This window comes from Macrotis lagotis, chromosome X (assembly GCF_037893015.1).
Source record: "Macrotis lagotis isolate mMagLag1 chromosome X, bilby.v1.9.chrom.fasta, whole genome shotgun sequence".
Lineage (NCBI taxonomy): Eukaryota > Metazoa > Chordata > Mammalia > Peramelemorphia > Peramelidae > Macrotis > Macrotis lagotis.
Genome location: NC_133666.1, coordinates 135507371 through 135533917, shown reverse-complemented (window position 1 = coordinate 135533917; position 26547 = coordinate 135507371). Strand labels below are relative to the sequence as shown.

General features: G+C 35.5%; 1 protein-coding gene across 6 annotated transcripts in view; it reads left to right on the top strand.

The window, feature by feature from the left end:
- MAD1L1 (mitotic arrest deficient 1 like 1) overlaps positions 1–26547 on the top strand; it is an 894370-nt gene that overhangs the window by 413245 nt on the left and 454578 nt on the right. The window contains exon 2 of one of the 6 annotated variants that reach the window (XM_074208805.1): positions 26175–26508. The exons of 3 other annotated variants lie outside the window; for them this stretch is intronic. The gene's annotated coding sequence lies outside the window, so the exon portion shown is untranslated. Of the gene's footprint in view, positions 1–8397; positions 9057–19472; positions 19596–26174; positions 26509–26547 lie in introns of those variants that run through there. 2 more of the 6 variants (XM_074208806.1, XM_074208804.1) reach the window with 2 other exon arrangements.

Below are 26547 nucleotides of genomic sequence, written 5' to 3'. Positions count from 1 at the left end.
TGCCATACTAACTTTCAATTTTCCCAACAGTTTTTTTAATTGAAGAGCGAGTCTTTGTCCCAAAAGTTGGACTCTTTGGTTTTATCAAACAGCAGATTACTACAATCATTTCCTGCTACTGCACCTACTCTATTCCACTGATCCACCACTATTTCTTCAGCCATTTCTCAGTTGCTGGGCACCATTTGGTTTCCACATCTTTTCTGTGACCAAAAAAAGTATGCTATATAAACATTCCTTTTGATGTGTATTTTTCCTTTCTCTGTGGTCACTTTTGATATAATCCTGTTGCTGGGCCAAAAGGTAGATGTAGTTTAATAACTTTGAAGGTGTATGTTCAAATTGCTTTCCAGTTTTTCAAGCAATTCTTCTTAGATAGGAAGCATTCCCCTAATTAATGTATGTTCTGGCATTTATTAAACAATAAATTGTTGAGTTTGGTTATATCTGTTTCTTCTTATTTAGTCTATTCAACTTATCTATTTGTTTTATTTTTAAAAACTACCTAATAGTGTTTATAATTATTGCTTCACAGTGTAATTTGAAATTTAGAATTTCCCTTGAATTCCTTTTGAGAATCTAGACCTGTTTCTACATGCTTTTGAATTTTTCTAACTTTATGAAATATACCCATAATAATTGATTTATCCTTAAATCTGTTATTTTATTTGGGTAATATTATATTATCATTTTATTTGGGTAATATTATCATATTATCATTTTTGTATGACCCAGCTGTTAGCGGTGAATACTCTCATTTATTTGACTTGCTCTTTATTTCAATTAAGAATGTTTTCTAATTGTATTTATGTGTATTGAGTGGGTTTTGTTAGAACCCCCCCCATATTTTTTTTTTGTAGTTTGTCTTTTTAAAGATGTGATTTCTCACTATGTGATTTTCTCCTGAATTGTTGTATAGCTATACATAAAATGGATTTTTTGTTGTTGGGTGGATCTATTTTTTTGGTTACTTTTATAAAGCTATTCATTATCTTGATGAATTTGCTCATTCTCTAGCGTTTTCTAAATAACCCAACATTGCTCCCTCCAATTAGAAATAGTTTTGTGTTCTCTTTACTAATGTTCATGTCTTTATTTTCCTTCTCTTATCTATTTACAAATTCTTTTATTTCTAGAACTGTTGAATAACAGCAATGAAAGGGTATCTCCTTGTTTATTTTTATATTCATTTGAAAAATTTCTTGTTTTCTCATTACAAATAAAGCCACCTTTTGGTTTTAATTCTATATTTTTTAATCATACTAAAAAGTGACCCTTTGAAGCCTATATGCTATATTTATTATAGTATCAATGTATTTTGTGTTTGAAAAAGGCTTTTCTGCTTATATTGATTTAACTGCATAGTTTGGTATGATTGTTTTTTATATATAATTATTTGTTTTCCTAATATTGAGTCATCTTTGGATATAAATGTAAATTCGGTTGGTTAATTGTGCTTTTTTAATTAAATTGCTGTGGAATTTTTTTTGTTTTGACTAAGATTTTATTTAAAATTTCCGAGTGTTCATTAGCAATATTGGCCTATTTTCTTCCTTTAAATAATCCTCCCTAATTTTAATTTTTAGAATTTTATTTGTGTCATAAAAGAAATTTGGAAATGTTTTCTTAAAATCAGTTTTTTAGACTACGTATTCATTCCTCTTCATATGTTTGATAGCATTCATCTGTAAATAAAGCTGAACTATGTTTTTTTTTCCTTTGGTAGCAGCTTTATGTCTAGTTTAATTCATTTTTTAAAAAATTGGATGGTTGATAATCTTTCATATTCTATTATTGTTGACCCTTCTTTTTCAAGAATGATATAGGATAGCCAAACCCATTTGGATGGACATACAGAAATAACTATTTCATATGATTTCTTCATAAATTTACAAATATCACCACATTGATTTTTACAGATTTTTAAAAAATGTGTGTAATAAATGTCCATCTTTTATTTCTTACTAGGGATCAAGGAAAAGTATGGCATTAGTGGGGAAACATAAATTGAAGAAGCAAGATTGCTTATTGTTTATTACTTATTGATATTGGATTTCAATTTATTGTGCTAAAGTACAGTAAAATATATTAGAAATACTGAATAACAGCGTCACTATGGATGTTCTTCATCCTAGACAACGTCCCAAGTACCCTTTTTAGTTTTAGTCCTCTTTAGTTCTCTTCTAAGTATTAGTTTGGGCATTATCTCAGAAAAGCATCTGTAAATGTGTTAAAAATTAAACAGCCTGTCTACAAAAATTTGTTCTTGGTCTTCTTTTTTAGGCATCCAGGCATCTGTGAGCAAATATTGCTAATTTCTGAAACTGTCTGCAAATAAAGGAAATGTAGCTCAAGTTCAGATAATTTTCATACAAAAACAGAGCAGTGTATGCAGAGAATAGATTGTAAACTGGAGAAAATGCAATGTGTGTTAGTATAACCAAAGATTTGTGTGAAAGTGTTCATAAGGATCTTATGAAAAATGTTTGAAGTTATTGAGTTATTTCTGTCCATTTGAAGAAATTCTCTCAATATCTCTGATCTGAAAATTGTATGTGCTTAGTATTGACGTGTTTGGTGAAGACTGAGAAAGTTTATTACAGCTTTCTGTATATCTGGTTGATTGAAATTTCCAGCTCACCCATTGTTTGATAAGTTATTTAGTTATGGAACCAAGTTTCTGGGTAAAGATGGAAAAATTGAATGAATGAATGAGTTCATGGTTATGGACCTACAAAAAGCTCTACTGTCACAAGGGAGATTTGTGTTTATTCCATTCAAGTATCAGTCAAAGAAGCTTTATGAGATATTTCGGGGATGATCATCTCAGTGACTCTGGTCTGATAGAATATTTTTGGAGTGCCATTATGTAGAAGGAAAACACCAACATAAAGACCAAGTGTTAACTCCTTGATTTTCTAACACATTTTTTAGCATGTTTCCCTTGCTAATGAATGAAAGGATGGTTTGTGTGTTCTGGAATAATAATATGAAAGTTAAAATTAGAATCTAAAAATGGAAGGAAAATGATACAGTGGTTAGATAGTGAATGTAAAATCTGGCATGCCATCTTTTATTATATGATTTACTGTAAGTTAAACATCAAAATAAATATTTTTAAACTACTTCTTTGTATATGACATTGTTAGTGATATAAAGACATATAAGAAAATTTCTCTGATTTCAGAGAAGTTTACATCCTAGTTGTTGGGGAGGTAACATGTGTACCTTTGAAGACCAGATAATATCAGAGAATATTTTTCACATCAGCTATTCAGAAAAGTAAGTGCAGATGAAAGATAAAATAATTTAGAGAAAATTTTATCATCCAATAATGACAGAATAATTCAAACAAATTTTTGTATGTCTGTAAGACTTTGAAGGATGGGTCAGTTCTCGTTGTGGTGGGCCCAGTCAGATCAATTGTGTGAATTCCTCCATTAACATTCAGCAGCATTAGTATAGGAGTGAAGGTGTGAGATCTAAGGCTGAGGCTTCTTTGGGTGTATCCAGTGATTCAGTAAGGGGACTGGGGATTCAGGAGAGGATAACCAGAGAATTCCTAAGAGTAAGAGAAGAGACTAAATCCAAAAGCATATTTAGAAACCATGTTCTGTTTTATTTTACCACTAAACTTGGGGTCACGTTCTTCAGAATCCTGCTAAACAGCTATCCTGGCTCTTCTAGAAAACCAGATAGCATTACAAGTCTTAACCCTAGTCTGGTTCTTTTTTTTATTTCAAAGAGTGAAGAAAGAAGAGTCAATTAAACTTGACCTTTTTTTAGGAGACCTTCCCTGGACTCCCTAAGTTATAGTACTTTACCTTCTGAGGTTACCTTCTTTCTTTGTAAATCTTGGACAAGCTTTGCAGATGAACCTTGAGTAAACAACATAATTTAAATAGGAGACCGGTTTATCTGTGGGGAAATTACAAAATTCCTTTACTGACTTCAGGCTTCTTCCAGAAACAAAGGCTCACTTTTTGAATGCCAGTATTGGCTCAGTGATACTGTAGACTGCTAGTAATATAAAACAGCTACCTCAAAAGAATAGAAAATGAGTATCATCCAGATTACTGTAGAAAGACACATGATATGCATGAGTAGGATATATAGCAGAACAAAGGAGGGGCTGAGAATAAGAACTGGAGTAAAGGATGACACCAAGGATTTGCAGATCAAGAAAGATAATGGACTGATTTTGTTGAAGAATTAAAAGATAATCGATGGACCTGCCATGAGTGCTACTAGTATTCTCACCATGACAGGAATAAATCAAAGCAGACCTTCTTCATGTGGAGACCTTATATTGTGATGGGGAAAAGGACATCAGATAGGCAGGTGTGAACGAATCATGATTTGAAGGGAATTTTCTATATCTATTTGGTAACAGATTCAGTAGAGTATTTGAATAAGTTTTATTTTTGCTTTTTCTTAATTAAAAATGGTTTATTGATGCTTCCTGTTTTTGTCACAGTCATTTTTGGAGAAGGAATAGGTGCATCACATCTATCTTCTTTGTCTTTTGAATCAACCCTTGTGATAAAGAAAATTAATAGATAAAATTTTTTGTTATAGTAATTTAATCTGACAATACTCAGTTCTCCCAAACAGCTTCCAATGACCGTATTTGGCAAGAGGCAGTGTGAGAAGAGAGGTCTATAGTTTTTGGGCATAGGTGACCTTTTTACTTTTGATACATTATGTCTTCCATTCCCCGAACCTGGTGCTTCCTTTTTTTTAGGCCTCCTTTTAGTCATATTATTATTTATATTCTTGTAATCTCTATCTAAACAGAGATGTCAAACAGAAGGCCTAGTGACTGGAATGAGATTAATGTGTGACTGATTAATATTTAAGATGATAAATAAGAAGGCAATAAAATATAAATAATATATTTTTAAACTCAATCACTCTGCTTCCCACAGGACTCCTTATGTAGGATAAATGAGACCTCAATTTCTGTTTGAATTTGATGTCCATGATATAAAGTGTTCTTTTGTTTCTACTTATTGTAATATGCATCAGTTTATAATACAAATCCTTTCATGTTTTTCTAAATTTCCTACATTTGTCATTTATTGTTATGCAGTAATCCATTTAACTCTCTCAGCATTCCTTTTCTTGTTTTATTATATAAATCAGCAAATATGAACATTAGAATATACAAAAAAGAATTATATCTGAAACTGAATTTCATATAGTAATAGATTTTTTAAAGTGTATGTTAAATTTAACATGTAACTAAATTGTCCTATTTGTCCAGACCTTCTCCTCAAATTATTTTTCTCTTTTGAATTTTTTTTTTTTTTTTTGTAATATTGTGGAAAGTGTTCTTGCTCTGGAATCAAAGGGCCTAGATTTAAATCCTGCCTCAACATTAAGCTTGGAAACTTGGTCAAGTTATACAACTTTCCTAGGCCTCTATTTCATTTTCTATAAAATGAGTAAGTCAAACTAGACTGCCACTTAGTTCCCTTCCATTACTAGCCCTTTTAACCCAAGATCCTACATATTTTATTGATTATTCTTTTTTTGTAATTGCTATCATTACCTATTAACTTCCTCCCCCAACCAAAACTTCCCTGAGGCAAATAAGTTTAACCAAGAAAAGCAATTCACCTCTTTAACCCTGTAATCTGTAAATCAGTCTCATTCTTTCCCTTTCTTTAGTTCCTCCTCCCTTGGCCAAGGTAGATAACTTATTTCATCATAAATTTACTGAAGTGTCCAATGCTTTATTCAGGCTATTTCTCAAGTATCAGCCTAGGCACTATGGTCTCCTGATGCCTTATGAGATGAAGGTTTTGTATGGGGTTTACCAGGGAAGAAAATTCTTTGCCATAGTTATCCCTAGGGTTTCAGAACAGTTGCTTTGCTTTTGGGTGTGGGTATTCCTGTTTGCCTTCACTGCTTAGACCACTCTTCTAGTGATTCAGGTCATTTTCCCAATTTTTTGTTTCCTGCTGTTGTTTATGGGTAGCTATCTTCCTTAGCACAAGCACTGAGGCCTGTCACACGCCCAAGTTACAGCATATGCATGGCTCCCATAACTAGAGAAGCCCTTCTCATGGATGGGGACCCATTCTGAGTAGCCCTTCCAACTGCCCTTTCTTACCCCTGCTCTCATAAGTGAACTTACCCCTTTGATTTCTTTCATCAGTTGCCCTTATGAGGGAAGAAGGGAGTCCTCCAGAATGTCTCTGCCCCTCCCCAGGCCCTGATGTGCTTTTTGGCTCATGAAATTCATTTACAAGTGCCAATTTCCTTTCTCTCTGTCCTTGGCCCTGTTGCAGAGAAGTGGAGGTTGGTTAGGGAAACACTAGGAAGAACTGGGGACAGCCGGGTTTAGCAGTCTTTTAAGTTAGTTCTGATTTCTTAATTAGAACACCAAAAAATGAAACATTGTGCAGTCACAGACCATTCACCTCCAAACCATCCAGCTTGATCAAAGCAAGCAAGTATCATGACACTTCTTTGACCAGATTCATTTTGAGTATTTGAAGTTGAAAATCTGAAAACCCAGGCATCCTGGAGCTTTCTCATGTGTAACTTAAAAGTCACTGGGTGGGTATTTTTTTTCCAGGGAAGCATTTTGTTATTTTGATCCATGCTCTCTAGTGATATCCAGATATTCCTCCTTTTACAAAGCTGCAGGACAGGAAAACTTGGCATATTTGGAATTTAGTTCCTTTTTGTGCTTTGTTAAAAATGTCTACCTTTTCTTATTTATGATTGTAACATTTAAGTTATCAAAATTACCAAATACTTAGAGATTTTTTTTTGTTTTGTTTTTTTAGGTTTTTGCAAGGCAAATGGGGTTAAGTGGCTTGCCCAAGGCCACACAGCTAGGTAATTATTAAGTGTTTGAGGCCAGATTTGAACCAAGGTACTCCTGACTCAAGGGCCGGTGCTTTATCCACTGCACCACCTAGCAGCCCCATACTTAGAGATTTTTAAAAGCCTCTTCGAACACCATTTATTAATGCAGTCTATGTAACTTTATAAAATTCATTCTTTAAAGATTTCTTAGAGTCTTCTGGACAACTGATAAATCGCTTACCAGTGTTTGGGGAGGGAACAGACTTCTGCTTCTCTGAAAGGTCAGCACAAAACCAGTAACTAACTTTGGAGTCCCATACAAGTCACTTATTTTTGTTCCATTGTTTAAACTATCAAAGAAAGGTTTGTTTTATGTCTTTGGTTAAAACAAACAAACAAAACTCTCTGCCTATAACCCTAGCAAATTGAGATGGATGAAGTTTCAAGTATTTTGAATTATTATCTCCTACCCTCCCTACTTCCCCTTAGCAGTACATTGATCCAGAAGATCATCCAGGGGAAGTGGTGAAGTAGTAAATATCATTTTGCAAGTTTGAATTTATGCAGAATATGGTTGGTTGATGGTAGGATTCTCTTTTCTTTTTCCTTGCCCTTTTACCTCTAACTTTTATTAAAAAATTCCCTAAGTTTAGGTATCTTATGGCATTAAATTAATGTGATTTCCCTGATGCATTCAGCATTGAATGTGTTGAAAGCTACCAAAATCATAGGCTCCTAAATTAGACATCAGACTATAAGTTGACTATTTATTACTTAACACAGGATTGATTGACCAGTATTGTTCATGAAATAAACCAGCTGTTGGCTTTGAGGTGACCTCTGCAGGTGTAGAGGAGAATATTTTGTTCATTTGGACTAGTTTATTATCTATAGAGAAAGAAGAAAATGGAAGGAGTGAAAAAAGCTGCCTCTATCTTTTTGTTTGGAACAGAAGTGAAGGGGATATCGCAGGTGGCAGATTAAGATATTCTGCTTTAGGAAACCTGGTGGGCATAGTGAATTATAAAGATCTATTCAATTCATTCAAAGCCATTACATTTTATCCATTTTGTTTAATCAGTCAATTCTAATGTGAAACATGCTCTGATTCTGGCAAAAGCTTTTCAGTAAAAACAAACTGGAAGTGTTGTGATTGGGAGAATCCCAGTAGTCCCTCTATAGTGAAGTTTGTACAATTTTCCTCTGATTTTATTTATTCCCTTTAATAAAGCTGGCTGAAGAACTCAGCAGCATTTATGCCATGAATCCTAGTTTGTTGGCATTGACATAAATATTCAGTATATGCCACATTGATTCTACATATCAGGCTGATTTGTTTTTTTAATTTATATAATTAAAACAGATTATGACTGTTAGCTGTTATGAAGCCATGGTGAAAAATCCTAATTTGAGATTCAACTAGTTCTAAACTACTTTCTGACTGGAAAATTTTTTAATTAAAAAATGTTTTAATTTACTTTTCTTCTATCCATTACTATGGTGAGGACTTCAATAATACTTTCCATTTTATTCCATTGACCATATAAGTTTTAGTTTTTGATAGAATGTTAACTTGAAAGATAATTGAGTTGTGCACAGTTCTTGAATCAAAATAGCATTTCCATTTCAAATTTGGATCTGTATTTTGCAGCATTCTCAATGTCCAGTTTAGATGAGGGGAGACCTTATCATCTCACCTGAAAGTGGATTCTGTGATGTACATCATATAGTCTCCTTAACTTCATGTGGTGTACTTACCCTAGAACAACTCCACCTCCCCAATTGAGAAATTCCTTTTGAAGCTTCCATCTTGTGGAGAAACTGTTAACCATAATTTTCTTAGTCGAAAAATGAAATAACAGAAAATTAGTTATATCCATGAAGTTTTATTCTCTAAAATCTTGCCAAAGTTGTGAGTGAATGGTATCATTAACGAATATCAACCAAGAGCTTAATGAGGAAACAATATTTATAGAAAGCTCACAATGAATGCTATTGAAATCACAAAGGATTTTGGTGGTCAACCAATCAGATTACATTAGTATATAAAGATGCCATTGATTACTTTGTGGGTCTCTAACCCATCCATAAGGTCTGTTCTTTGTCAGAACTGACAAAGATCCAATGAGCAGCAGGACTACTGTTTCCTTTTCTGATTTGATATTTTATGTTGTTGTCAGATATGAGTGAAATAGACATATAAAACATTGGAATTTCTCCCTTTCCAAAATGATGTAAGTATAAGAATTTATTCAGTCCCTTACAGAAATAACAAGACCTGTTTTCTGCCTTCTCAAGGTGGTCTTTACTCTGATTGTTGACACAACTGCAGAAGTTAAAACTTGCTGATGAAATTAGAGGAGGGCTAGGCTGTTTCACACAGACAGAGCCTGCCTTCAGATTTATAATTGGAGAGATACAGCCCTTGCAGAGGGCAGAGGCTAACATTTCAACTTTACAAACTTCAATTAGAAGTTGATAGAACAATTTTGATCAGAAATATAGTATTAAAGAGTTTCAGATTTAGTCAGGACCAAGATGACTGACCTTCAGTGTCTTCCTGCCTCGACCCGCGGGACAGCAAAGTGGGGTGTCGAGGAGGACCCAGCCTGAAATGGAATGGGTGAGAATAAGGAGAGTGAGACCCAAGGATGGTGGATAAGGTCTGAGTTTATTTGAAAAAAGTACATGCTTATATATTGTAGAGAAGGAACAAGGGGGTTAGCTTAGGGGTGGAGTTGGTATGCCTTGGCCTGAGAGAAGGGATAGTCTGTGGTCAGTTTGTTCTTGATAATGGAGGGTGAGGCCTCTTTCCTTTATCTTGGCCCTTGGTATGCCTGGAATTTTGTTTGCTCGTTTTATCTTATCTGACAGGGGGCTTCTTGGCTCCTGGTATGTCTGGAATTTGTTTGCTCTTTTCTTATGGGGCTTCTTGGCCCCTGGCATCTTCCTAGCCCTGCTTCTGTCTTTCTGGACCATAAAATCACACCTATACCCATGTCAGCACCTTCAGATTGCTTTCTCCATACACCTACCTTTTTCAGTTGTCTTCCCTTGGTAGAATGTAAGCTTCTTAAAGTCTAGGAGATTTTCTTTTTTTCTGTTTATGTTTGTATCCCCTAGTACTTAGCCCAGTGCCCACCACATAGTAAGAACTTAATAAATTCTTCTTCCCTCCCTTCTCTCTCTCCTTCTTTCCAAGGGATAGACAGGACATTGTTCTAGACTCTGAAGGGGCTGTACAGATTTATTAAATGGTCTCTGATTTCAAAGTGATTATTGAGCAGATATAGTGTATATACACATTATTGGGGCAGTTCATATCTCTTTTTACACCTCTGCTCAAGAAATTTATGACTCCTTATCACTTCTAAGGTTAGCCTATCAACTCTTTCCTCCTTCCCATCCTCCCTTCCTCTATTCTTTTTTTCTTTCCTCTTCCCAATTTGAAGTAAAACCTCAAGTTGCTTTGAGTTTAATTTCTCTTATTAATGATTTGGATCTTTTTGCACCAGGACTTTTTTTGAGAACTGTTCATATCCTTTGCTTATTAGAACATGACTATTAGTTATCCATTTATTAATTGTTTATATATCTTAGAATGTCTTATAGTATTTTTTGTTTTGGGCATGAAAAATGTGTTGAATGAGTGTTGATATAGGAACATTGTGTTCTCTTTGATTCCTTTAAAACTTTGAAAGTGAATGCTAAGGTAGGGCAAGTCTAAAGTAGAATGATATCTTTTCTAAAATTAGATTCTTCCCTGGAGTCTTATTCCTCAGAGTTGTGTTTTTATATATCCAAATATTTAATTTCTATTTTATATACTTATCCTTATATATAGTGATGAATAAACTGAGAACTGATTGTTCTATGATTTATGTGGAGATTATAATAGACAAGATCATGACATATCATTCTTCCATTTCGATAGAGGATAGAGCATAGGGAAATGGCCTTTATTTGTAACAGTTCGATAGGTTGTTAGTGTCTTTAACAAAAATAAGAAAATCTGGAAGAATGAAAGATTTAGGTGAAAAGATAATAAGCTAAATTTTGGGCATTTGAGCTTGAGATGTTTGTGGGACATCCATTACACAATTGATGACTTTTTATAGAAGAGTAGTTTTGCCTGTGAGTTGTGGAATTATCTGCTTTATCACATATGCCTAATTGTACAAAAGTGGGAGATACTCATTTGAGTTTGAAGTACCTTTCCTAATCCTAAAGAAAAAGGCAGCTTGATAAAGTGAAAGTAATGTTAGATCTTGAGTCAGTATAGGCTTAAAATTGGATTCTATCTCTAACATTTAGTAGCTGTGCAATTTACATAGTTTTCTGAGTTTCATCTGTGAAATGGGAATAATGACCTTATAGTATATACTTAACATGGTTAAGTCTCAAGCAGTATAAATAGATCAAAATGCATATAAATGTCAACTGTTACTATATCAAAGTAAATAAATCTAGGAACCATTCAGTCTATTTCTCACTCCTTATTTTGCCACACTCTCAGGTGAAGGATTGATGTTAACCAGTATGAAAGTTTTAGAGACTGAAGGTTATGGTTTCATGTTAATTTTGATAGAAAGGAGAGAGACTCTGTCCTGTTACATCCCTGACTGTTACTTGCCCTTAGTTCTCCAGTTCTTTTGTGAAAGAGATCTATTATTGAAAAAAGATAACTCTTATGCATTTTATCATGACACCTGCAGGATTGCTGGTTAAACAGTAAGTTTCTTAGAGAGTTATGCATGAAAATCTTATCAGGAAAAGCAAAGGGAGCACTCTAGGAAACTAGAACCTTAAAAATATTATCCACATCCAATTATCTTCAATTTTTAAAGTTGTCTTATATATTATGATTTTTCCCCCTCTTTAATGTTTTTTCCAATTCTGATTTGATTCTTCTTTCACAACATGATTGATATGGATTTATATTTAACATGGTTATATATCCATAAACTATATTAGATTGCTTTCTATCAGGGGGAGGGGAGAGGCAAGAGAAGGACGGAGAAAAATGTGAAACTTTAAACCTTGCCAAAAAATCATTGTTGAAAATTATTAACTGCATATGGTTGGGAAAATAAATTTAAAAAGTTAAAATAAAAAACCTAGAACCCTAAGTGCCTCCCTTTTGCTTTTTAGGTGACTGATCGAAATTGCCCCATTCCTACCAAATCCTTTTCTTCCCTCTGGCTAAATAAAATGAGAGAACTGACTTGAGAACCAGGGGAGTTGGTTATGTGGCAGTTATGTGTCCTTGGACAAGGTATTTCATGTTTCTGAGTATTAGTCTTCATATTTATATGAAAAGAGTGGACTATGTTATTTCCAAAGATTTTTCCAACTCCAGCATTCTGTAGTTCTACCAGAAGTCGCATTGGCTGACTCAATCCCAAAGGAAAATGTTACATGTATAGTTATCCCTCATCCTCTAGATTTTTTCCACTTGTATCCTCAAGATGCTGTTAGTTGGCAGGGTGTTACATCATCAGGTATTAACTTCTCACTTTGGGATAAAAATAAGGCTGAGGTTTGAGCCCACTGTCTATGTGGTGTGAATTTTAGATAGACTAGGGGCTTGGTATTTTAAGTACATACCAGTCCACATGTGGTCTGTTTTCTAATTTCTTTCAGGTAGAAAACAAATGGTCCCTGAACAATAAAAGCTGTTAAGTGTATTGTGTGAGGCAAAGCCCCTGAGTAAGAGTAGAGATGATTTATTTTCATTCCTTCCTATGCCTATTTGAAATAGGGGAGTCTTTACTAATAGGAATCTTTACTAATAGGAATAGCTTTTGGGAATCCAGAAGGAGATTGAATTGGGGGCATTCTGCAGTTAGCATCTTCTATACAAATTGTTCACTTCTCATTGGTCTTTTTTCTCCCTAAATCCTCTTTATCAAACTCTAGTTTCATATTTCTGAACTCTCACTGAATATTTCCATAAATATCTAATATTTATATCATGACTACAAATGTGGTAGGTACTACAATGAGCGCTTTACAATTATTTCATTTGATCCTCATAAAAACCCTGGGAAGTAGATTCTAATTATCTCTGTTTTATATTTGATGAAACTGAGACAAACAGAAGTTAAGTGACTTGCCCAAGGTCACAAACTCGTACATGAGACCAGATTTGAAATCAGATCTTCTTGACTCCAGGCCTAGCACTCTAACCACTGTGCTACCTGAAATTGAGTTATGCCACTACTTCAAACTAAACAGATCAAAAGGCAATTTCAACATTCTTACGTACACCAATTTCCTTTCTCAACCTATTTATATCAATGTTATTATTATCATTCCTTTCATCAAGGCTTAAAATCTTTAACTTATCTTACTTCTTGGAATCCTATAATTAGTTTTTAATTATTCCTAAGTTTCTTCCTTCCTTCCAAATGTTTCTTCCATTTAGACCTCCCTTTTTACTGCTTCCAACCTAGTTCAGGCCCTGATTTCTTATGCTAATATCATCAGATTCACTTAATGTTTTCTAGGCAGTCTTTCACAATGATGCCATTATTAATCTTTTGAATTGTTACAACTCTGCATAAAAAATTTCAGTGATTCCCTTTTTGTCTACGGGACAAAATTACAACTCTTTAGCTTTATATTCAAGTCCATATACTAGTGGTCCAGTGGGCATTCCTGCCACTATATCTTTGTTCAAGCTCTTTTCCATGCTTTGAATACTCTCTACCCTTCTCACTACTGTTCTGAGTTTTAGGTTTTCTTTAAAGTACTGCTCACTTGCACTTTGTGGAACAGCCTTCCTGGGCTGCTCCATTCCACACTGATCTCTGTCTCTGTGGAACTCACGTGTTTCTACTATTTAGCATATATTAGCTCCATGCCATCTTTTGTGCTGTATCAATTAGAATTAGTTTAAGTATTGTATTATGCTTTTTAAAAAATATGCCTATTGTTTTTCTGATCAGTAGACTTAGGGAAGATATTATTTCTCTTCTTCCTCTTGTAACCTCTAACACAGTGTAGCCTCTGCACAGTTGATATTCACTTGAGTCAAATAAAGGAATGATTAAAAATTTGTGTAACTGTTAATATACATACAGACTTCAAGGACTAAGAGTGAACTGTCATGGAGAAACCATGGGACTTGAAATCTGGAGATCTAGGTCCAAGGTCTTCTCTATAATTTAATAACTGTGATATTGGGCAAAGCCCTTAAATTCTCTGACCTTGTTTCCTCAAATATAAAAAAGCATAAAAATTATTTTCTTACCTCTCTCACAAGGTTGTTATGATAAATCAAATGAGGTAATGGATATTAAGGACACTATAACAGTAAAATCCTATATAAATTAGGCCACTATATTCCATGATTTCTGTCTTGACCATTAGATAGGACCAGGGAATTGCCATCTACATTGCTACTGTGCATATATATACTGCTCCCCCCCCCCCCCAATCATTTCTCTCTGTTGCCAGCTCCATACACATTCTATGATTTGCTCAGGGATGAATAATCAAATCCAAATGACCATTAACGCTATGAAAAAGGGAGAGCTTACTATTATCTAATGGTTTCACTCAAAATTCTTGAGATTCTGAATCCTGGACTGCAAATGCCAGAGCTTCCTTCCTGAAGCTATCCTTCCATCCTATCATGTTGTTCCATCCACTTCAGTCCTATCTGTCTCATGTTCTACTCTGTTCTCTTTCCTTGTTTTAGGAATTACTATACATATAGTTTGTGTTTAAATTTCTGTGGATATATTGTTCCCTTTACTTCCCTACTTGCTCTGGTTATTAATACTTTTTGAGGGAATTTTCTTTTTCTTTTTTATTTTGCAAGGCAGTGGGGTTGAGTGACTTGCCCAAGGTCACACAGTTAGGTAAGTATTAAGTGTCTGAGGTCATATTTGAACTCAGGTCCTCCTGAATCCAGGGCTGGTGCTCTATCTATTGCACCACCTAGCTGTTCCCAAGAAATGTACATTTTTGTATTATTTTGTATTATTATCTCTAGTACCCACCACAGTGCCTGGTATGGAGTTGTTCCTTAATAAATGGTGATAAACTGACTTGAAATATGAGCTATGATTATTATTAGAACCTGCTTTATCAGAAGTATTTTTCTTAGGAGTTATCATTTAGCCATTTTTTTTTTGTCCTTTGAGAAAAGGAATAAAGAACTCAGAAGTTTACAAAGCGTCAGCTTCTAGAACCTCTTTATTTCTGTCCAAGAGTAATTTTTACACAACCAGGTGTGTGTGTGTGTGTGTGTGTGTGTGTGTGTGTGTGTGTGTATTTTGGGGCACATTTTTTCTTTACTCAGTGTAAATTATGCTAAAAATGGGCCTTCCTGTTTGTAGTTGCTTTCTACACACAATTTCTAGACCACTCACAGCTTCTCCACACCTTGGAGGCTTTCCACAGTTACAAGCCTATTAAATTGTGATGTCCAATCCAAGCCCCACTCTCATAGTGTACTTTATGTTTTCTTTCTATGGCAGGATTATATATACTGCATAGGAGAAGGGTCCTGGGCTGGTTCAAATTTCCTCTTCCCCCTGAGTTGGCACCACCATGAAGAAAACAGATTCCATGTTCTTTGGAGTGGCAACATGATGTAACAGGAGTGCTGAATCATGGAGAATTGATTTCTAGTCCAAGTTCCATTAACTGGCTTTGTTTTTTGGACAAGTCATTTAACCTTTATCGGTCTCATTTTTCCTCATCTGTACAATGAGACTATTGGGCTAAATTATCTATCCTTACAGTCTATTATCCTATTCCCTTGTTTCCCTCAGTACCTCCCATATAAAGATGTATTTGACTTCAAATGTGCTTGTGCATGTTTTGTTGTCACAGAAGAAAAATATATTTGTATCATTATTGAAAGTTATTTAGTTAAGACGCCCTTCTTAGCATGAACCCTTTGGGCAATGATCTTAAATCCCCAAGGGGGTTCCCACTTGATATGTACGACCCAAGGAGGTTCATATATCATAAATTTATTCATTCGTTTCTGAATTGGTTTCCAGCTTTCTGCCAATAGAAACAGAGCAATTGTCAATATTTTTGTACCTATGAATATTTTTCCTATTTATTTTATTTCTTTGAGAGTTAAGCCTAGTTTCATTATTGATGAATCAACACATATGCACAGTTTAGTGACTTTTTGGGTTTAGTTGCTAATTACTTTTTATATTGGCTGAATCAATTCACAGCTTCACCAGCAGTATACTGGTGTATCTTTCCAACCATAGCCTCTCTAACAATTGACATTTTCCCTTTTTCTCTGCTCATCTGATGTGTGTGAAGTGAAACCACAGAATCATTTTAATTTTCATTTTTCTGATTATTAGCGATTTGAAGTATTTTGATATGTTTTAATAGTTCCAATTTCTTTATGAAAATTTCCTGTTCGTATCCTTTGACCTTTTATCCTTTGGGGATTTTTGTAGCCTTTCGACATATATCACAGCTCTTAGGCCATCACTTCACAGCTATACCTTAGTTCTCTGTAGCCAAGTGTCTTTCTCCTTAGAGACCATGAATAGGCATTTTATTAGAGCTATACTTGATCTGCTTTTTTTTTTTTAATCTCTAGTTGTAGTATTTTCCCAGAGACCTTCTTTCAACTATTAGAATGAGAAACATTATCTTTTCAGGATACAAAATTTCACATTTCTTCCCCTTGCTCCTTGTCAGAACTTTGAGGCCAACCCAGAAGATGAATGCACCTTATTTGAGTATTATTATTTGAGTATTATTTGAGTATAATGGGCACCCATTATATTGACATATTGCACAAAAATCAAGGGCTAATTTCTTGACTGATTCTGTTATTGGCTCTGATATCATTCCATTAGCTGGTTAGCACCATTCTCTCTCTCATGGTCTAACATTAAGCTTCCTTTCTCTGTGATGCCATCCCTAATTGAGTTTCTTTTCATTTTTTAAATATTTCTTTGAGTATTGTTATCTAGTTGCTTTGTGATAGCTAAATATGTTCCTCTATTTTTTTTTTTTGTCTCCTCTAAAGCTTCATGGAAATGGATTTTTTGTATTAGTGCTTTTGTATGTGCTCTAGTGCTGGGGTGCACAGATATTTAATAAATGCAAAATAGATAAAAGGTCATGAGGAGCCTCTCAGTACCAAAGAGTCACTTGTTAACTGGACCTTTTTCATGTCACTTAATTGGGTAGTTTTTTATTAATTCTCCCATAGATATCAAAACCAACAGAAACAGATTCCTGTCTCATTTGATACTCAGTGTCCTCCTCAGTGTCCAATGCAACTTTTAAATGACTCAGAATCACCATTCTTTATGGGAGAAATAATGCTGCTAGTGGGTAGGACTAAACTGTCTACTTTTCTGCTTAGTAGGCAGCATGATAATTTACATGAACATCCTAAGGAAAAATCAGGGATAAATCAGGTGCTTTGTCAGCTCCTTTTTCTGATATCACTGCATAGTTTAACAAGAAGGAAATTTAACCAGATGCTTTTTCTAGTTATGAATAGCTATTACAAATCATTCAATTTCCAGCACAGATAAATTTACAGTGGCACCAATCCCACCTGATAGATGTGATTTTCTACCCCTGAGTCAAGGATACCTGTCTTAGTTCAAGGACATGTGTTTCAGCGTGGGGTATCTTGACCATAACATTGTATGTCTTTTCTCTTAAAAGGAGTCCAATGATCAGGCACTTAAAATAATCTTATCATTAAGTTTTAGGTTTATATCCGTATATTATCTGGGTTTAAACAGAGGAGTAGCTCAGATTTGGGAGTTTTCTTCCAAGAATGCTAGGTAGATTATAAGCATTTGTGGGTTGATGTTGAAAGAGATTTGAGAAATCATTTTGTGTGACCTCTCCATTTTACAAGAGAAGGCTCAGGCCAAGAATTTTCAGTGACTTACCTGCAGTCTCATAGACTTTTGCTGAGTATCTTCTTGTCTTGACTCTTAGTCTATGGCTCTTTCCTCTCTACCAAATATCATCATTCTCTTTATTCCACTAATTTGGTTACAGTCTTGAACCTTATCTTGATTTTGTTGTGAGCTCCCTCAGGACCATCTTCTGGCTTTCTTTGTATCTCTAGCATAGTGCCTGACCCATATGTGCTTAATGAGTATTTATTGGCTGGCAGATTATAAGCTATATTTGAAGATTTCCCAGAGTAGATTTTGTATGGGTGTAGCGTCTAGCCAATATTATGTTTTTGCATCAGTCCTGACCATCAAACTCATTCCATGTGAGCCCAGAGCATGAGGCAAAGGTTATGGATTTTATGTTACTTTGTAGGTAGTTTTTATTAACTCATGTATCATTATATCTGAAGCAGGCATTATTTTATTTTTGTCATTGTATTCCCAGTACCTTGAATAGTGCCTTACATATTTGTAGGCTCTTGATAGCTCTTACTGAATTGAATTTTATGCTTTCATTATCAAATTGATAACCTATTTTATAATTATATAGTTGAAGAAACAGTATAGCTACCAAATTCTAGGAGCTTAGAGTACATTTAGCAAAAGATCACAAATCCTCCCATGCAGATGTTTATTCAAACGTTAGAGAAGGGCCTAAAGTTAACAATATGGATATATAGTATACATGTTAGTATTATTGGTCATTTTTCTCTAGAGTTTATAGAAATAAAGGAATATGTCATTTAAAAAGCATCTGGCAGATAATTAATGTTTATTGATTGATACTTCTGATTGATACTACTGATCAATCAAGGGAAGATTTCTGATGACTGTACCTTTGATCACTGTATATTTAGCCTTGCTGTTATCCTTAAGAAATATTTTTCTTTTTCCTTATTTTCTATCCCACTTGGTTTCAACTCCTCCATTGCTTTTTCTCCCCTCTGCCTCTCTTCAAAATTATGTAGATAGTGTTACTGGTGAGTCTCGTAGAAGAATTGCATTTTTTCTTTTTTCTTGGTTAGTCCTAAGGTTGCCCTGAAAGAATAGCTAACCATGAGCCTGAACACCAGTCGGCTCAAGTGGCAGTGAAAGCAACAGAATTGGATTTCTCCAAATGGGCCACAGCCTCTGATGAGCAAGTCCTTTAGAACCCTAAGTATTGTTGTTCACATCAAACCCTTATTTTGCCATTTATTTGCATGATGCAAGTAGCATTATTTTAGACCTGTGGGTTGTTAGTTCAGGTGATGAAACCATGACATTAGTAAACCTTCTGATTTTGAAGGCTAAACAGTAGTATTAAGAAAAGCTATTTCAGAAAAATTAATATCAGTTACATCTGAATCTCTCTGTATATCTCACAAATGTACCTACTGACTATCTAATTAGATTAAATTCAGCAAACCTTCATTAAGAATTAACTCTGTACGTGACACATTGCAGGAAGTTGGGGTAGGGTACTATAATATAATTAATCTTATATATGCAAAAAAATGTACTAGAAGGAAAATTGAGCAAAGACAAAACACTAACTGAATGATCACTGAGGACTTCACTGAGCAGGTATCACTTGAAATACATCTTGAGAAAAGATAAAGATTCAAAGCGAGTAGATTTGATATTGAGATCCCCAGAGGCTTTACTCCCTGAGTGTAATATTGCCAGCTGGCCAGTAGGGGATGCTGAAGGCTTTTCTCACTGGATGTAACATCTCCTCCTGGCCAGTAGGGGGTGCTGGAGGCTGGAACCTGCCCTTTCTGTAAGTCCCGGACTGTCGGTCCCACGGCCACGCCTCCCCCACGGGCACTCAGCACTCACCACACCCCCGCCCAGGAGACAGACCTCGAGGTAGGTGTTGTTTTTCTAACTTCTCTTTCTGGGTTTTGTCGCTGGGACTTCCATGAAGAGGTTTGTTTCATATTGTATATGAGGCGCCTGGCTTCTCTCCATCATCTTGGCCAGAAGTACCGAGTGGATTTGAAAAAGGAATGAATGCCACTTGTGGATGATCCTAGGTGAGAGATTAGTTGTGAGGGATGAAGGAGAGATAGAAGTCAAGGCTAACTACGTGGTTAGCATTCTGGGTGCTTAGGAGGTTGTGGGTGTCCTCCACAGAAATAACAAAGTTTCACTTGGTGGTGGGTTTGAGAGGGAATAATGGAAGGGAGCGGAGACAGAGAGATGCTCTATTGTAACTGTGTTAAGTTTGGTGTACTTATGGGATATCCAAGAAGAAATAGTCCTAAGGTAGTTGACAGTGTAGGATTACAGTTCAAGAGAGATTAGGACTGGATCTATAGATTTTGGAGTAAGCTCCATGAAGATGACTATTGAACCCCTCAGAGATTAATAAATTTTAATTGACTGATGAGAACTCTATGAGGTGGTGTACAGGGAAGAAAGAAGAGGGCCTGGATTAAACTTCACAGAAATATCCTTGGGTTTTTTTTTTATTATTAAAGATATTATTTGAGTTTTACAATTCTCCCCCCCCCCCCCCCCCCCCGTCTTACTTCCCTCCCCCCCCCCCCCCCCCACGGAAAGCAATCTCTCAGTTTTTACTTTGTTTCCATGTTATACATTGATCCAAATTGAGTGTGATGAGAGAGAAATCATATCCTTAAGGAAGAGATAAAAAGTTTAAGAGTTAACAAGATCAGAAAATAAGATACATTTTTCCCCCTAAATTAAAGGGAATAGTCCTTCAACTCTGTTCAAACTCTACAGCTCTTTATCTATATACAGATGGCACTGTCCTTTGCAGACAGCCCAAAATTCTTCCCTATTGTTGTACTGATGGAATGAGCAAGTCCTTCAAGGTTGAACATCACTCTCATGTTGCTGTTAGGGTGTACAGTGTTTTTCAGGTTCTGCTCATCTCACTCAGCATCAGTTCATCAAATCCCTCCAGGCTTCCCTGAAATCCCATCCCTCCTGGTTTCTAATAGAACAGTAGTGTTCCATGACATACATATACCACAGTTTGCTAAGCCATTCCCCAATTGAAGGACATTTACTGGATTTCCAATTCTTTGCCACCACAAACAGGGCTGCTATAAATATTTTTGTACAAGTGATGTTTTTACCCTTTTTCATGATCTCTTCAGGGTATAGACCCAGTGGTGGTATTGCTGGATCAAAGGGTATGTACATTTTTGTTGCCCTTTGGGCATAGTTCCAAATAGCTCTGCAGAAGGGTTGGATGAGTTCACAGCTCCATCAACAGTGTAATAGTGTCCCAGATTTCCCACAACCCTTCCAACAATGATCATTATCCTTCCTGGTCATAATGGCCAACCTGAGAAGTGTGAGGTGGTACCTCAGAGAAGCTTTAATTTGCATTTCTCTAATAATGAATGATTTATAGCAATTTTTCATATGGCTATGAATTGCTCTGATCTCCTCATCTGTAAATTGCCTTGCATATCCTTTGACCATTTGTCAATTGGGGAATGGCTTTTTGTTTTAAAAATATGACTCAGTTCTCTCTATATTTTAGAAATGAGCCCTTTGACAGAATCATTAGTTGTAAAGATTGTTTCCCAATTTACTACATTTCTTTTGATCTTGGTTACATTGGTTTTATCTGTGCAAAAGCTTTTTAATTTAATGTAATCGAAATCATCTAATTGGTTTTTGGTGATGTTCTCCAACTCTTCCTTAGTGATAAACTGCTCCCCTTTCCATAAATTTGACAGGTAAATGAGTCCTTGATCTTCTAATTTGCTTATAGTATTGTTTTTTTTAATGTCTAAATCCTGTAACCATTTGGATCTTATCTTGGTAAAGGGTGTGAGGTGTTAGTCTAATCTAAGTTTCTTCCATGCTAACTTCCAATTTTCCCAGCAGTTTTTATCAAAGAGGGAGTTTTCATCCCAATATCTGGACTCTTGGGGTTTATCAAACAGCAGATTACTATAATCGTCTCTTACTTTGGCACCTAGTCTATTCCTCTGGTCCACCACTCTATTTCTTAGCCAATACCAAACAATTTTGATGACTGATGCTTTATAATATAATGTTAGATCAGATAGGGCTAAGCCCCCTTCTTTTGTACTTTTTTTTCATTAAGCTCCTGGCAATTCTTGACTTTTTATTTCTTCATATGAATTTACTTAGAATTTTTTCTAACTCATTAAAGTATTTTTTTTTTTGGAATTTTGATGGTAGGGCACTAAACAGGTAGTTTAGTTTTGGTAGAATTGTCATTTTTATTATATTAGCTCTACTTATTCATGAGTAGTTGATATTTGCCCAGTTATTTAAATCTGTTTTAATTTATGTGAGAAGTGTTGTATCATTGTTTTCAAAAAGTTTCTGAGTCGGTCTTGGCAAATAGACTCCCAGGTATTTTAAATTGTCTGAGGTTACTTTGAATGGGATTTCTCTTTCTAGCTCTTCCTGCTGTATCTTGCTAGACATATAAAGAAAAGTTGAGGATATATGATGGTTTATTTTATAACATGTAACTTTTCTAAAATTCCTCATTGTTTCCAGTAGTTTTTTGGATGATTTCTTGGGATTCTCTAGGTAGACCATCATGTCATCTGCAAAGAGTGAGAGTTTTTTCTCTTCCCAGTTCTAATTCCTTCGATTGCTTTGTCTTCTCTAATTGCTGAAGCTAACATTTCTAATATGACATTGAATAGTAGCAGTGATAATGGGCACCCTTGTTTCACCCCTGATCTTATTGGGAATCCCTCTAGCCTTTCCCCATTGAATATAATGCTTGTTAATGGTTTCAGATAGATACTGCTAATTATTCTAATGAACAGTCCATTTATTCCTACACACTCTAGTGTTTTTAATAGGAATGGATGGTGTATTTTGTCAAAAGCATTTTCAGCATTTATTGATATGATCATATGATTCCTGATGGGTTTGTTGTTGATGTAATTGAGTATACTAACAGTTCTCCTAATATTGAACCAACCCTGCATTCCTGGAATAAATTGTACTTGATCATAATGTGTCATCCTAGTGATAATTTGTTGTAATCATTTTGCTAAGATTTTATTTAGGATTTTTGCATCTATATTCATCAGGGAAATAGGTCTATAATTTTCTCTCTCTGTTTTAACTCTTCCTGGTTTGGGTAACAGCACCATATTGGTTTCATAGAAAGAGTTAGGCAGAGTTCCATCTTTCCCTATTTTTCCAAAGAGTTTATATAGAATTGGAACCAATTGTTCCTTAAATGTTTGGTAGAATTCACTTGTGAATCCATCAGGCCCTGGAGATATTTTTTTTAGGGAGTTCAATAACGGCTTGTTAAATTTCTTTTTCTGAGATCATGTTGTTTAGGTATTTAATCTCTTCTTCATTTAACCTGGGCAACTTAATGTTTTTGTAAATATTCATCCATTTCACTTAGATTATCAAATTTATTGGCATGGAGTTGGGCAAAATAACTTTGAATTATTACTTTAATTTCCTCTTCATTGGTGGTGAGTTCACCTTTTTCATTTATGGTACTAGCAATTTGGTTTTCTTCTTTCTTTTTTTTAATCAAATTGACCAGAGTTTTATCAGTTGTATTGGTTTTTTTTCATAAAACCAACTTTTGGTTTTATTTATTAATTCCATAGTTTTTTTTTTTTGCTTTCAATTTTATTAATTTCTCCTTTAGTTTTTAGAATTTCTGATTTGGTATTTAATTGGGGATTTTTGATTTGTTCTTTGTCTAATTTTTTTAGTTGCATGTTTAGTTCATTGATTTCCTCTTTCACCAATTTATTCATGTAAGCATTTAGAGCTATAATATATCCCCTGAGAGTTGCTTTGAATGAATCCCATAGGATTTGGTATGTTGTTTCATTATTATCATTATCTAGGATAAAATGGTTAATTCTTTCTATAATTTGTTTGTTGGTCCACTCATTTTTTTAAAATGAGGTTAGTCAGTTTCCAGTTTGTTCTGGGTCTATATCTCCTTGGCCTAGTATTGCATATGACTTTTATTGCATTGTGATCTGAGAAAGATGTATTCACTATTTCTGCCTTTCTCCAGTTAATCATTAGGGTTTTTATGTCCTAGTACATGGTCAATTTTTGTATAAGTTCCATGTACTGCAGAGAAAAAGGTATATTCCTTTCTATCCCCATTCAGTTTCCTCCATAAGTCTACCATATCTAATTTTTCTAACACTATATTTACCTCCTTAACTTCTTTCTTGTTTATGATTCGATTTATCTAGATCTGATAGTGGGAGGTTGAGGTCTCCCACTAGTAGAGTTTTGCTGTCTATGTCTTCCTGTAGTTCTTTCATCTTCTCTAAGAATTTGGGTGCTGTCCCACTGGGTGCATATATGTTCAATATTGAAATGACTTTATTGTCTATGGTACCTTTTAGGAGGATAAAGTTTCCTTTTTTATCTCTTTTAACGCTATCTATTTTTGCTGCTGCTTTGTCTGAGATAAGGATTGCTACCCCTGCTTTTTTTTACTTCAGCTGAAGCAAAATATATTTTGCTCCAACCTTTTACCTTTACTCTATATCTGTCTCTCTGCTTCAGATAAGTTTCTTGTAAGCAGCATATTGTAGGATTCTGGTTTTTAATCCACTCTGCTATTCGCTTACATTTTAAGGGAGAGTTCATCCCATTCACATTGAAGGTTATGATTACTAATTCTTTATTGCTCTCTGTGCTATCTTCCCTCTGTTTGTATTTTTCCCCCTTTCTTCCCCCCTTATCCACATTTCCCAGTATTTTGTTTCTGGAATACCACCCCCTTCAGTGTGTTTGCTCTCCTATATCACACCCTCCCCTATCTAAGTCATAGAAAATTCTGAGTGTCTGTCCTTTCTAATTCAGTATATTTTATCAAATAGAGTCAAAATTCCTGAGAGTTATTAGGGTCTTTCTCCCAAGTGGGGTTAAAGCCAGTTATATCTCTTTAGATAGCAGTCTCATGGGTAGGTCATGAATGTCCATCATTTCTGGCTAGGTATATTCTCTCTGTTAGAGTTACAATTCTCAAGATTTATGAGAATCTCCCCCCCCCCCCCCCCCCCACGCTGGGATATAGCCAGTTTCAACTTACTGGATTGCATTTTTTTTTTCATTTTACTGCCACCCTTTTATTTTTTTAAACTTTTCATGTAACTCTTGAACCTCCTGTTTGATGTACAAATTTTCTGTTTAGCTCTGGTCTTTTCATCAGAAATTTTTGGAATTCTTCCATTTCGTTAAATGTCTATCTTTTTCCCTGGAAGAGAAGGCTCAGCTTTGCGGGAAATTCTTGGCTGCATTCCAAGCTCCCGCGCTCTTTGAAATATCTCATTCCAGGTCCTGAGTGATCCTTACTGTGGCTCCTTGATATTTAAATTGTTTCTTTCTGGCTGCTTGCAGGATTTTCTTTTTTATCTGAAAGTTCTGCAGTTTGGCCACAACATTCCTTGGTGTTTTCATTTTAGGATCTTTTTCTGGTGGGGATCTATGTACTCTTTCAATAACTACTTTGCCCTCCGATTCCATGATATCAGGGCAGTTTTCCATCACTAGATCCTGTAATATTAAGTCCAGGCTTTTTTTCTCTTCAATGTTTTCAGGATGTCTTATAATTTTCAGGTTGCCCCTCCTCGATCTATTCTCGAGGTCAGTGGTTTTGTTGATGAGGTATTTTACATTTGCTTCTACTTTTTCTATTTTTTGATTTTGTTTAACTGACTCTTGCTGTCTCATGGAGTCATTAGTTTCTGTAGACTCCATTCTTTTTTGGGGGGTAGAAGTTTTCTTCATTAACCTTTTGCAACTCCTTTTCCAATTGGTCAATTCTACTTTTGAAAGAGCTTTCCATTTGACCAATTGAGGTTTTGAGAGAATTAATTTCTTTTTGCATTTGCCCATTTGAAGATCTGAGAGATTTATTCTCATTTTGTATTTGTCCAATTGTATTTTCTAAGGATTTATTTTCTTGTTGCAAGGTATTAATTGTCTCTCTCAAATTTTTCACTTGATTTTTAAACTTCCTTATTTCTTCAAGGAAGTCTTTCTGTGCTGGAGACCAGATCATATTCTCTTCAGAGGTTCTAGGTCTCTCTGAGTTAGGGTCTTTCCCTTCTAAGAATTTTTCTATGTATCCACCTTTCCTCTGACCCTTCTTCATTTTGCTAAGACTTTGAGTTGGGGACGGGCTGGTTCACAGGGGCTTGGCATCACTAGAGGCTTTACTCACTGAGTGCAGTTTCTCTGGCTGGCCAGTAGGAGATGCTGGTTGCTTTCTCTGGAGTGTTTGTGACTTTGATTGAGGCCTTCTCCCTTAGCTTGAAGGGAGGGCTTGGAGCTATTGAATCCTTTTGCTTTCAATCTATGGTGGGCTTTACCCTGGGGTGAGGTCATCCCTCTCCCTATTGTTAGCTGGACTGGTTCTTCTCTCAGGAACCTGTGCCTGAGGCAGAAGTAGTCTGCTATTGTTTGTTCCAGGGAGAGGCCTCAGCTGCAATGGAGGCATGGACTTAAAAGAGTTCAACAGACTAGAGGAGCCCAGATATGGTGTTTGCAACTCTCCTGCACAGGAACTCGACACCACCCCCCACCGCACCCCTGTTGGCAAGCTCCAGAGGGTCATTGAGCCTCTGCTCCCTAGTTGTCTCCAGCCCCTGCCATCTAGCCCCACCACTGATCCAGCAGGTCTGTCTCTCAGGCACTCAGACTCCCTGGCTCCAATTCAGCTGCTAATCTGGGACAGATTGGCCCTCTACGCCCAGATTCCCCTGCCCAAATTTGTCCAGTGCTGCTGAGGGAGACAAATCCTGAGGTAGGTGTTCTTTCTCCTGGCTTTTCTTTCTGGGTTTTG